The 14,282-nt window shown below is 35.9% G+C and overlaps 1 protein-coding gene across 2 annotated transcripts in view; it reads left to right on the forward strand.

Annotated features, from left to right (window-relative positions):
* The first annotated feature begins 339 nt into the window (after window positions 1-339).
* The window catches only part of TMEM200A (transmembrane protein 200A), a 60,661-nt gene continuing 46,718 nt past the window's right edge, over window positions 340-14,282 (forward strand). Inside the window, exons 1-2 of one of the 2 annotated variants that reach the window (XM_072408890.1) lie at window positions 340-519; window positions 1,396-1,726. The gene's annotated coding sequence lies outside the window, so the exon portion shown is untranslated. The remainder of the gene's footprint in view (window positions 520-1,395; window positions 1,727-14,282) is intronic. The other variant, XM_072408891.1, reaches the window with a different exon arrangement.

Below are 14,282 nucleotides of genomic sequence, written 5' to 3' on the forward strand. Positions count from 1 at the left end.
TGTATTCATCCCTGTAGGTGGTGTACAAAAACTAGAGCAAGCTGAATATTTCAGAGGGTCTATCCAGACAATTTAATATTTAAAATAATGCAAGAGTTTGATATTAAAAAAAGGAAGAAATCATATTAGGCTGGGTCTCAGTTAATCACAAGAAACAACAACCCCTGAGGATAACGTGTTTACTAATAACTTTTATCTTTCAGAGGCAGCAATCATTAATAATAGTATTTCTATTGAATTTCCAGGAAAGAGAGCAGCACATCTTTGTTTTATCTTGATGTGGGTGCCAGCACTCCCCCTCCTCTGCTCCTCCTATCAGTCCATCTCCACCTCCTCACTGCCTCTTCCCACTGATAGCTGCATGCAATGATCAGTACAGGCAGAGGAAAGCTTTACTGTATTACTGTACATTGACTGCGAATCACAGCCAGCGCAGCATTACTGGGAAGCAGCAGCAAGTTCATCTGGAGGATACACATGATCTCTGGACTCTAAGCTCACCAGCAACTCACCCAGAGGGTAAGTTGGCCCTCTTTTGTCCCTTAAACTTGCATGAACTAAACTTTGTACAACTTGGCTCTCCTGCCAGCTCCATAGAACTGCTCTTACTTCGTTAATCTTTTGTAGTATACAGTAAAGATAAAACACTAACATAAAGATATAACACTCTTATTAACCTGCTTATGTCATATTCACAATTTAAAATCTGCATTTATTGAAAAAATACCTGCCATGATCATCCTAAAGGGTGACAATGTTCTGTCCCTGCCTCCACATTACAAAAACAGTATATTGTTTACACATCAGTGTGTAAAAACACACAAATGTTATTGTTACCATGTATAAATGTATGAGAATTTTCCATAAATATATTCACTTCTGATTGCTAGGATCATAGACTTGATCACAGATGAGTTCATGCTGCCATGCAGGCTTCAGATGGAGAGTCCAAGTGGCTGTTTAAACACACACTCCGCATGCATAGTCCATTGTTGTCACCTTCAGAGAACCCACCCATGCAGCCATTGCTGAAGTGTATGTAATTAGGACAGAAGTGGCTGCAAAGAGGCTGCAAAAGAAAATCAACACTAAGGTTAAAAAGTAAAAGAAAACATTTTAAATACAATATTTTATGATGTACAGTTCTTTGGTAAATTAAATGTCAATTGGTATATCTATTTATCACAAAAGTGAATAGCTGGAGAAATGTGTAGTGCCTGTCTACTTTTCCATCTCCCAATCTATTCATTTATCCAGATAGACGTACTTAGATAGTGTGTTGTTTACCGATTTCTAGATGTATGCATTACTAGTACTGATAATAGACCCAGGGATGTGACAAAGCCTGTCTGTACTTCTTTATTTAGATCTGATTTCCTGTTTTCTCTCCCCAAGGAACATGTTCTTTTTCTGGAGTTAATGACATGCACATTGGACTGAACATTTTCACTGGGCCCTCTGCTCCTTAACTCTTGCTGAGAAGCTGTACCTGGATATTACCAGCTCAAGATTTGCATATCTATCTTCTGCCAGAGTGAAGTGCGCCTGGCTGTTGGATCATGGATAATGAAAGCTGAAAACCTTGCGAAGAAGGCTTATCCTTGGCAACCACTTGCTGGGTGCTACGACTGCTGGAAACATGTGTCAGGACTTGGGCTAGGAGCTCCTCAACCCCATGAGGCCAAAGAGGAACATCTGAGAGGAGGGTGCCTTGTCACCGGTACAGGTGAGACCTTTACCCTGCTTCACTCAACAAAGCCAGGGCATGTGAGAATATGACACCCTGTGATTTTCTAATTAAATGCATTGTGGTGTCATGGGAACACAAGAAGCAGCTTGCTGCGCTCTACTCATCTTATCACATTTGTTATCATTTATAAGTCATAGAAGCAATTTCAGATAAAGTTTTGTGGCTGCAGACTAGGAAGCTGGAAAGCAGCAATTTTCCACACCTGTGAACTGGCTTCTGTATTTCATTTTCCTCTCCTGTGGACGCAGGTCAACTTAGTTCAGTCAATTTTCCATTAGAAATCTATTTCTAGTAAGCACACATGCACTAAGGGAATTGTCGGAATTGTCATTTCCCAGCAGTATATGTCGTGCTTAATATTTACAGTCATAGACACTTTTGAACATGTATAATGAGGTGGTTCAAACAGCAAGAATAATGTACAGAGTGCAGAGTAACCCATAGCAGCCAATGACATCTTCTATAATCAGATATTACTTGTTTGGTTGCTATGGGGTTTTTTTATTTGTAGCTGAGCCTCATTATTCTAGCATACACAAATACTGTATTAGTGTATTTGCTGAAATATAACATGCTCAAGAACAACAACTAGAATCTGTTGGAAGATGGATTTCCAAGGGCGTGCAGTTGTCATACACATGTGTCGTGTGTGTGTGTGTGTGTTAAATATATGTATATACATTTCCACTATGAAATCAAAGTCTACTATTCTAGATATAAATGTGTATTACCTTCTCTTCAAACCCAATAGCTCCACTCTCAGGTATCGTAGCATGAAATAATAATGTTCTATTTATAACTCACTGGAAATGTGTGCAGAGATTTAGTAATGGAATTACACATTGGTTTCTGACCACAGATGCCAGCAATTCATTTTCTGGGGCTGGGAGGTTATCTTGATAGATAGTTACAAAGGTGCAATATGTTCAATTGGGAGTTACACATATACAAGGGTTTATAAATGTGTTTAATGCATATACAAAACATTTTAAAAAATCTGCACACAATTTAAAAGATTGAAGCCAAGTGTCTACTAAAAAAAATGAGCGGAGATTGTTTTTAAGAATTGAGGAAAGAAAGAGGCTTCTAAAGGAACCAATTGTGTTACAGCAGGTTGATAAGTGAAAATGCTGGAAAATTAAAATGCTTTGTATTTCCTAGGCACATTTCTATAATGTACTTCTGCATTACATGTATAGTGACTGCCTTTAGAAAATGACCTCAGTAGGAAAAAGAGGAAAGATCAACAGGTGTGAATGGAGACAGCAATGTATAAACAACAGTATAAAGCGACAACTGCTTCGCTGAGTGCTTCTTGGCCTTGAACCTTTCCTGGTGTAGTACAAAACATTTGCACAAAACTCATAGACGCTGCATTAAAGCAGCACACAGGGTATCCAGCAATACTCCTTTTTGGGACTTGTGCTTATGTGGCATTTCATGACCAATATTTAAAAAAAAAACATTATAAAAAATAGGAATATTATGTAGTCCAGTATCTATAGTTTCAAGTAAACCTGTCAACATTTTTGAAACTGTGAATTCTGACCTTAAGATGAGACTTACCTGGTATTATGCTGACTCCCTAGTTTTAAGACTTTCTGAAGTGCAATATTTTCTACAAGGGCAGGAAGATAATTTAAATAACAGCAGCTTCACATAAAAAGGACCTTTGCAAAGCACATATACCTAAAATATACAGAATTATAAGTTCCCTAGGTTTTATAGAACCTATGTTTTTTTTCTGAGACTTCTGTGTAGACTTTTATGGTGTCATCAACAGAGTTTTGTGTATGGTGTCTTCTTTTCATCATTGTATCATAGTTAAACAAGTCAAGATTGCTTGTACCATAAAAGTTGATATATGGAACACATTTACTTTCTTGCAATATATTGGTCTTTAAATGCCTCTATATTAAATCAACAATATAAGGCAACAAGTGAAGTAATTCAGGGGGATACATATGTTTTTTAGTAAACACAGCAGGTGTACCCAAAAAAAAATACTTAGTGTACTTTTACCCCCTTAATGCATCCTGCATGTTTTGTTTTGTTTTTTTACCATGTGAAAGAAAATATATTTACCTAAATGATTATTATTATTAATATTATTATTAATATTTTGTTTTATTATTATTAATAACAGGATTTGTATAGCACCAACATATTAGTCAGAGCTGTACTTTAAATAGGGGTTGCAAATGACAGACAGATACAGACAGTGACACAGGAGGAAGAGAAGACCCTGCCTGAAGAGCTTACAATCTAGGACTATTCTAGGCTCGTTGATTTGCTTCCAGGTGTGGGGATAATTCATCACACAGATTCTCCCCTGCTTTCCCTTTGCATTTCACAGCTGCAGTCTCTTCTCCTGGATCCTGAGAGGACCCTGCTTCACGACAGCCAATGGGAAGTGCCCATGTCATTTAGTCAGTGACACTCAACCCCAACTATCATTAAAAAAGGAAGAGAAAGACTGGGGACTTAAGTGTCACATGTCCATGGCTTTAACTAAGTAAGAAGGACATGTGGATCAGTTGTTATAACTAGCAATTAGAGGAGTCTTAAAGAAGAAGAATGGAGGTTTAACATTTACCTAGTGATCAGCTTAGATCTGAGTTCTTTAATTCTCACTGTTAATAAAAATTCACACTTGTAGACAGGATAGGTAGCAGAGCCGTAGGACTATGATAGGCTTTAATTTGGTGGGTAGCTGTGAGAACCATCTTAATACTGCCATTTTTTACATCAGACTTAATGTGGGACTCAGCAAAGAGTTTATTTTGGATTACTAGCTGGTATGTTCCAGGATCAGCAGATTACAGACAGTAGAGCAGCCTTTTTAACATGAAGGGACCCTTGAAGTAACATTCAGGTCTTCAGGGAACAGCTACTAAAATAATTATATTCACAACTCACAATATATTAGTGTGGTAATCAGTAGGAAGAATGTCTTTTACAATCCTAGCCATTGGGAAGAATGTCGCCCTTACAGATAGCCAAAAAGATCATTAGTGTCATTTATACTGACGTGAGAATCACAAAATGCTCATTGCTTAAATAACCCATACAAATGTCTGGAAGAACCCTACTTGAGAAGCACTGCAATAGAGAGGGGGGTAACCCATCACAATTCTGCAATGTGATAATGTGTGGAGGTAGGCTACTGACGTAGCAGGTAGGCTTTACTCCATGTATGCATAGTGTTCATTTACCATGGAAAAACACGGTGTACATAGCACAAACTTGCTTTTGAACAAAAAGGCCAAAAAAAGTTTTAGGGACACAACTGGAAATTTAATGATAATGATTCTGCAAAAAGTTATTTAAAAGTTTTGGATAAATTGGTAAAAAGATTAGAGCCTTTGTCAGATTTTTATTGCTTGTGTCTTTATTGGAGAGATTTCCTAACAAATAAAAACAGAATCCTAGACGTTTTTTTCCCCTTCCTGTCCCAATGACAACTGTACCTCTCATATTTTCATACATGTATTAGAGGTATTAGAGGCACAAGAAGTAAGGGAAATGGTAAACTTCTTCATACTCCATCCCAAACATTAAAATATGCATTTAAACTCCTATAATATCTTTTGAAATAAAATAAGATATAGATCAACTTTAGGGGTTTCTTCTTCTTGCTTCTTTACATTTCTTTAAAGCTGAAATACCAATAATTGAGTAACCAAACTAGTTATAATATTTAAATGTATTATGCAATACCTATATTTGAATCAAACAGGAGATAACATAAAAGAAGTATTAGGTTACTAGAGGTAACTAAAGAATGTCACATTTACTTGTATTTTCCATACACAGTTATACCTCTGTCCCTCACCCCATAGTTATGTGTTGTCCTGAGTGTTTAGCAAACCGCAAAAAATACATTTATGTTATGTAATTATCATTTTATGGCTGTCTTCAAATTTACACAATAAGTAAATTTGTGTTCTAATTGTCAGTTGCTTATTTAAATGAGAAAAAGCATGATTACTGTGTAATCTTATAAACAGCATCCTGCATGTATATAGCAGCAGTATCTAGGTGACACACTGTCTAAAAATGACTGTGCTATTTTTGCTGCCTAAACCAATATAATTTTGCAATAATGATTTGGCTAGAACATTCATCCTGAACAGTGGATCTGTTATTTGAATGGAAGTCATTTGATGAAAATAGGTTACCATTAAAACAAACACAATTTACGAACATTAGACTTAAGGTTCAATTTTCCAAAACACGATTATTCTGGTTTTAAACAGCTTTTGAACAAACTTCATAGCTTAAATACTTGTCAGTTATTTAATTCTGCATGTCTTTTAAAGCCTTGGTTCCTCTGTTGAACATGTTATCTCTTATCTATGAGAGAGTGAATTTATAAGTATTTAAATCTAAACACCACAGGTCTGATTTACTTATAAGAATGCTTACTGAACTGTCAGTTTCTAGCAGTACAGCACAGATACCTACCCTGTTTTTTTTTTTTAAAAAGTAAGTATTATTTTACTTATAGTACAAATACCCATTTCCAGATTATGTGCATATAAATTCAAAGCAGTCTTTCCCCAGCTTTTTAACAAGGAGAACTTTTGAAATAACTTTCACGTCTTACTATAATTACAATATCTACAGCTCCTATCTCATTAGCATGGTGGTCAGTGGAAAGAATGCTTCTTTCATTGCTGGTGAGTGAGAAGAATGTCACCATTTACAGATAGCCAAAAAGTTTAACATTGTCACTTAAACTGGCCTGAAAAGCAAAAAATGCTCATTGCTTAGGGGCTGCTAGCAATGTCTGGAGAAACCCTAGTTGAGAAACACTGCAATAGAAAGTCAGGTAACCTAACACAGCTGTGCAATGTGATACATTTATAAGCATGTAGACTTTACTTCATGTATGCATAATTTTTGTGGGGGAGAGTAAAAGTATATAGTGCTAGATCAGTAGTTGATATCTTAATGCTGTTGTCACTGCTTGGTGAGTTAGAAGTCATGATGCTCTCGGTGTTGGTGGGGGGTGTCACAAAGGACCCTACGTTGCCGTTTGATTGTACTATATATGACCATATTGAGCAGCTAAACACAGCTATCTCTCGGTGAGAAGGGCATACTCTATTGGCAGAGAAACTCACTTGGCACCTAGCAGGCTTATAAATAAGTAATGTTTGCTGCATGTAACCTCAATGTTTAAAGCTGAAGTTCGAACAAAAATGAAAAATCACCAATCAAATGTGCAAGACCCATGTAATGATGAAAGATGTGGCTCATCTGATGAACTGCTGAATTTCTTCTTGGGTAATTGCAATAGGTATTTGCCAGATAAAACCAGCTGGAGATTCACAAAAAAAAAACTGTAGACAGTGAGATGTAATGTCTAACAAACAGAAAAAATAGATTTGGATTTACATACGTTTTAAACATGAAGTTAATACCAAGAAATGCAAACAAATGTACTTGATTTTACTTCCTCTCATGTTCTCATTTTCTGGGCCTGAGTTCAGAACCTTTTTAGTAACTACCAATCCATCATGGTATTTTAGTGTTTTTGTCTTCCAGCTTCTCCATGAAGAGAATTGACTTTTTTTTACCTTATTACTATTCACATCTTTAGGGCTGTTCCTCAAGGGACCTGCTCTTCCTCTCACTTCAGGACAGCTGTCTCTGCATTGTGTCACACTAATATTGCCTGCTACAGAGCCCTATATATTTTCTGCTGATTCACCTCCTCTCACTGAAAAGTTTTAGGGCATTTATCTTGGAGCCCTAGAAAATTAACTGAACTTAGTTGAAAATTAGTGCAGCTGAATCTACAGTGGATAGTAAATCTCTATTTCTAGGTTTAAGTTTATTATGTTTATACAGTGCTTTCTTTAACGTAGGGCTACACAAATAGGTTAAAAAAAAAAACGGGCAGACTCTTTGGACTACTTGGTCATTTCCTATCAAGATTTTGCAATTCTTCAATGTTAAAATCTCAGTGATTGCAGCAATCGTTCACCAAATAAAGACATGCAATGTAAATCTTAGTTATCAGAAAATAAAATGATTCTGCCCAAAGTCATTTACAGGTTCACCTAAAAACTGACCTTTAAGCTGTTTGTATTTTTCTTTCCTTGATTTCTCCTCTCCTCTCTCATCAACATTGTAACACAAAGTTTATATGAAACCTGTTTTATTATATACCTTAATTAAGAGACCACTGATAATGTGCGAGAAAATGTTTGTGGTCTGCGGCTCTGGCTGGTGGGGTCAGAAAAAGGACATCGCTGGGGAGAAGCACCGGCCAGACCCGTGACCATGTACCATTACTGGCTCAGGGTGGTGGGTGGGTTGTGTCTTTGGAGTGGGCGGGTTCTGGCATCATGACGTCACTCTGGGGAAAGTTTCTTCCACTTTGAGTGACACGTCCGTAAATTTAGTGGTCCATAAGGTCCAAAAGGTTGGGCACCACTGGTCTAGATGACACTTACCTACCTTCAGCTAGCAAATAAAGCTTTTAGTGGTTGCTGTGAGAAAGTAATAGTATGCATTATGCATTAGTACTTTATAGTACTAATATTATGACTCAGCGCTTAATGGGCCCCCTTTAGCAAGGTTGGTAAATAAATATTACTTTGGGTTCTTTTAGATTCTACCAGGCAACTGCTGGGTGAAAGCATACATATTCACGTATGTTAGTTTCAGCCTTTTTTAGTCTAATCCTGGCAAGATCATACATTTACATCCAACATTTGTTAGCTAAAAAATCCTACCCAAATGGAAACTTTTGCTTTAAAAAGGTTCCTTGCTGAGGTTTGGGAGAACCTACAGACAGATCAACTGATCTAGACAATCTAAAGATACGTAAGAGATAAGTTGTTCAAGTTCAATCATATCCAACAGTATACTGGCCAGGGCTGGATAAATCCAAGAGTCATGCTAAATGTAACTTTCAGGGACTTTTTAAAGCTAATAAAACATGCAAAGTATAACAGCACACAATGGCACTTGTTTTTAGGTTTCTGTCCCCAACCCATTTCTGCCAGTTTTATACTCATCTGTCCCATATTCAAAGAAATATCTGACATTTTCTAAATAGTTCAGTGAGGAGACACAGCACAAGCTCAAGGCACAAGTGTTTTTTTTTTTCAAAAACAATCAGTAGGCTCCTGCTGATGCGATGCTTTGAATCAGGCTCTACAAACTATGGTGAATGCACCTAACTGTATAAGAAAAGAAGCAAAAAGTCACCAGTAGCAACAGAAATGTTTTGCATGTCTCCTCTGCAAACATCTCAACCTTCTGGTGACTTTGTGTTTTTAAGTATAGTTCCACTTGACAAACCTTTATTAGTCACAATTGACAGATTAAATTATGCCAAGGTTCAATCCTCACAGGTTTATGTCCAGGCAACCTACAGGAGTATATACTTACCACTATTTACCATACATTCTCCTGGACAAGTTATTTACAAATGTTGCAATCACATCATTTCATAGTCTTGTCTTTTTAACATCCAAAAAGCTCTATTTTTAGTTTGGAAAATCCTAATGCAATTAAGTTCAAGGATATCAAGTACTAGTTGTTAGATACTCCTTGATCTGCCCTTTTTAGGGAAAAAATAAACCATTCTCCATCTTTTCTTAACAACTTGGTAAAGGTTGCTTTAAATGTGTTTGGGATGCATTTATTATGAATTTACATGTTTTAACATGCAACAGAGATCCATTTGCCATGGATTCATATTTACTTCTGAAGATTGTTTTATAAGCTGAGAGGCATACATTTTGGTTGTGAATTTCTTTTGATCTTTGGAGTGTGAAAAGGCAAATCTGTTTGTGATGACATACTTTTCAACTATCCTTGTCTCTGATTTTAATTATCGATCAACAGAACCATTTTGTGCAGGTTCGAATAAATGCCTAATGTCTCCTAATATTACCTGCGCTATTTTTAAAATTATGTGGAACTAAACCAAAAACTAAAAAAACATGTCAGCAGATTGGTTGTTTATTGCATGCCATGTCTCTTTTGCAATAAAACAAACTGTTCTGTAAGATGTACAGAATGTACAATTTCAATATATCTTGATGCCGGGAATGAATGAACTGCTGTGCACACATGTCATTCTGATCTTGGCAAAAAAAATGGCTAAAGAATCAGAGCCAGGTGAAGATGTTGGCCTTTGCAGACGGATAAGGGCAGGTAAGTTTAGTTCCTCTTTAATATGTAACTGCCACGATGCTGATGATAAATTATGTGACTGCAAGTGTTGCTTGTGTTTTTTTTTTATTTATTTATTTTATTTTATTTTACTCCTACACATTAAAGCACATTGCATGCATTATTAGCTCAATGCAGTTACATTCAGTTGCAATGGCACTCAAATGTACTAACCCAATCCACCTCTGGCACGCCTCCATTGAGGTGCACCACAACACACAGTAGCGCACTATAGATGGATCTAGATGGAATATATATACTTTAATGCCATGTGTTGCCATCTTGTAACTGTATCAGTGCTTCATTGATGATTGATTGATTGATTAATTCATATCTAAACTTTTTTACTCTCAGGTACTCTAACAGCAAATCTCACTAGTAATCTGTTATGTCTTGAGGTCATTGGAGAGAGGAACTTTTGAGCCTCAGATAGTATTTCTAGATTATTTGCTTAAATGGGAGACAGAATGGTGCCAAACGACAGTAGTTTCTGGCTTTTTGGGGATTAAAGTTTATTTGGGTCAAAAAATAGATGGTTTACCTGTCTGCCGTGGAAATTATGGTATATTTCCAGCATGTGGTTAATGTTTTTATGTGGAGGCTAGTATGGTTTAGCCGCCTACCTTTCTCTTTCCCTGAATGTGTTAGCCAAGTGTTGGTGAGCATCATTGTAGCAGGTGTTTGCATGTATGATGAACTCCTATGTAAGGGGATTCAAATACATATGTTTAATGTGCTGAGATTGTATATTTAGAGTGTGGGTTATTTAATATCTTCTTTTTCATTTCTAATATTACCCTACAGTTCAATAAATTTTTACAAACAGTATTTTCATTTGAACAGATATACTTTATAATATAAATTCTGAGCAAAAGCAACCAGCACATATTGTTCCGTAAACTTTAAGAACAAGCTTTTTGATTAATTGGGTTAATGCATTTGCTGTATTAAATGGGAAATTAAATAATCTTTGTCTGTCCTCTGTACGGTGTCACCTTGCTGCACACAGCGTACATCACATAATGCTTAATAAGATCCGTGGCTGGTTGACTTTACTGTTGTAATTATTTGTCTTTGTAATGGGAAATGTCACATGAAAATCTGCCGTACTTTGTAAAAGGCTTGCGCACACCTTTGTTTTCTAAGGAATTTACTGAGTAAATGAGTGAAATTGAATTACATAATTACGTTGTAACACTGGGCATGAAAAATATTTGTAGCAGTATTTGTTTAGGTCTGCCCCAAACTGATATTTTAATATGGCACAGACATTGCCACCTGGTGCAGCTTTTTTCACTAAGCATGGAATTCTTTCTGTAGTACACTGAAGTCCCCTTCTTCTGTGAGAACAAATTTCTACCTAATAAAAAAAATACAGTGTTGGATGGATGCCAGTTACCTGTTGAAAATCAGGTTAAACTGATATTGCAGCTAATGCAAGCCAAAAGCAAATTTTGGCTTACCTTTTTTTCTGGATGCAAACAAGCAGAACTATACTTATCTCACTGCTGAACCAGGCTTGCACCTAGTGAAACTATAGGGGGTTTGAGTCAGAGTTCCTTTTTTTGAAGTAGGGGTCTGCACAGTTTTGGGAGAGTTGATGGGGTAATGTTGGGTGTAGGACACAATTCACAAATTTTCACAAAAATTGAACCTGGACCTATGGAATCCAACTTTAGGTCAGACTGTGTGTTCATTGAAGTCTTCTTAGTGTTGACTTGCAAATAAATAGGTGAATGAATATGGCTGAAACAACTACAAAACAGTTCCAATCACTTTGTCCAACTATGAAGGTATTTAGCTTTAAAGTTATTTCCAGAAATATAATAAACATTTAAACTTGTGTCTTCAGCTTCTGAAAAAAATGCCAATATGATGTGTTATGCTTACCGAAGAGAGGTATCCAACAATACTGCCTGCAGCCTCATGGCTCTGAGTACATTCTGTTGTGCTATGTAAAAACTGGAGATGGATTGCTCATTCAGCTCATTTGAGAGCAGGTCTTTTGTCTTTAAGCAGGTCACTCTATTGGTGGTTAGGAACAGCTTGTTTATTGTAGCACGAACAGGTCATATTGCTCGAAAAAAGTAGCAAAAGTAACTTATGTTTTCAGCAATCTTGCTGCGTAGACAAGTACAAATGTAAAGGATTAGTAAAGCACAATACCATTTTTAAGTGCCAGCATTTAAAAGGTTCAAGGAATCCTACTTTAACTTTACATGTTTTTTTTTGCTTACAAGTTTATATCATTTTTTAATTTATATGGTTCAACTCTATATCTCTGCACACCTTACCTATAATACCTTCTACATTATTCTTTTAAACCTTAAGCTAAGGATCAATGTACAAAGACTTTCCCTTATCCTTCGTCCCAGGATGGTTTTACAAATGAATTAATATACATTTTTACTAGAAAAAACATCCAGTGGAAGTATCAAATATATAAGATTAGGTTTGATATTGTATTTTGTTGCCACTCTTTCATGCCCGATGATTATTCTGTAAAACAAATCATGTTGTTTAATATATATATTATAATTACAGTTATCAGAAAACTTTAGGAGGAATATAGCATGTTTTGTGAAACAACCCTTGTTTGCTTTAAATTTATTTACTTGTAAAGAAGGCAACACCAACACACTAGAAATGGATGAAGAGCGGGTGGAAGCTGCAGATGACATGATGTGAAAGTTATACAGTACCTGGAAAGTGGGGTTTCTTGACACATTTATAATTGTAAAAAGTGTATGCCTTTAAACTTAGCAGTGCATTTTGCCCAAAGATTCCATTGAATAGGAAACTGATTAGAAGTTGCTCACTATTCCTAAGGGTAAACGCATGCAGCTAAAATATAGGTATGAATCAAGGACAGCATGTTTCTTTCTTTAGATTAAGTAAGTACAAAAAGTAAGTACAGTAAAGTACATTTTTTTTTGTTATACTTCAGCAGAAATTATAGAAATAACTAAATTTGAAAGAAGTGGATTTGTTAATGTCATGGCTAAAGGCAGGCACAGAAAATTTAAAGGACCTGATAGTTTTTGGTTAGATACTATATGAGTCTATGGGGCAGGTTTGCTGCTTGGTCATCAACATGGTTAGTGCCAGTGAATTCATAGCAAATGCAAGATAGATGCTACATGTTAGTACATAGTGAAGCCTAGAAAGAAGAGGAGTTTCTTTGCCTAGGAATGAATTGAATATACTGAAATAGTTACCAGTATAAGCAGAACTGTATGAACCATAAGGCTATTAAGAGCTTGGGCAGAAGGGTAAACAGACAATATCAAGTCTACACATCTAAAAACTATTTTAATTACTTTTCCTCTTTAGGCCACCTTTGCTGGCTAAATTTGGCCAGATAAATAGTGTGGGATGTAATAAAAAGTGTGGCTTCTTCATAACTTGTAAAGAAGTATACTGTTCACACTCCTTTCATTAACTTGTTGTTAAAGTACACAGTGGATTGGGACTGCCCACTGTATGCCCTAACACTGGGCTCATCATATATATTTACCCAGATTTTCTCCTATGCTCATTTCATATGTGGACCGTGCTGTATTTGTGCCAAGGTAAATATTGATTCACATATTTCAAATACAGAATTGGTCCTTCAGTTGAGCTGAACAGATCTCGAACCACAACCACAATGACACAAATTTGTGGAACACCAATAATAAACCATCTATCCTTCCATTGTTTGGTGTTATTTATAGTCAGACAACATACTTTCCTTTGTAGCTTATTTAAGGGTATGTAAACCGTAAGAATGATTTTATGATATTTGGTCCCTTTTGTTGTGGTAAATATGTAATTGAAATAGTTTTGTTCTATACGTTTGTTCAACCTGGTAAATAAATATTGTTGGAATTTTCTAAAACTTACTTTCATTGCTGTTTCTTTTTTACACATGACAAACTTTAAACACTGTATATAAAGTAGTGTAGGCACATTTCTGTGTCTAAAGTACAACTCACACAATATATAGTCAAGAAAATGTTTCTTCCAAATATGATGTGGTATACAATTTCACAATATCCCTTTGGACATTATTACACACTATATGGTTTGGTATTTCAGTATACATTTTAGCTATTTTTATGTTTGTAGTATGAGTATTATTTTGCATGGTCAAATGACATTAGAATTATACCTAACCCCTAAAAAATACCTAATTATAAACTATACTAGACATTCGTCTAGATACCCGCCAGCTACTAATACTGTTGCCATGACATACAGACATTTAGATCTTAGTAAGATTTGTTTTGTACAGTGAAATAAACTCACTGCTACATTTTATGCATCACTCAACATGGGCTTTTTTTAATCC

Source organism: Pyxicephalus adspersus, chromosome 4 (assembly GCF_032062135.1).
Source record: "Pyxicephalus adspersus chromosome 4, UCB_Pads_2.0, whole genome shotgun sequence".
NCBI classification, from domain to species: domain Eukaryota; kingdom Metazoa; phylum Chordata; class Amphibia; order Anura; family Pyxicephalidae; genus Pyxicephalus; species Pyxicephalus adspersus.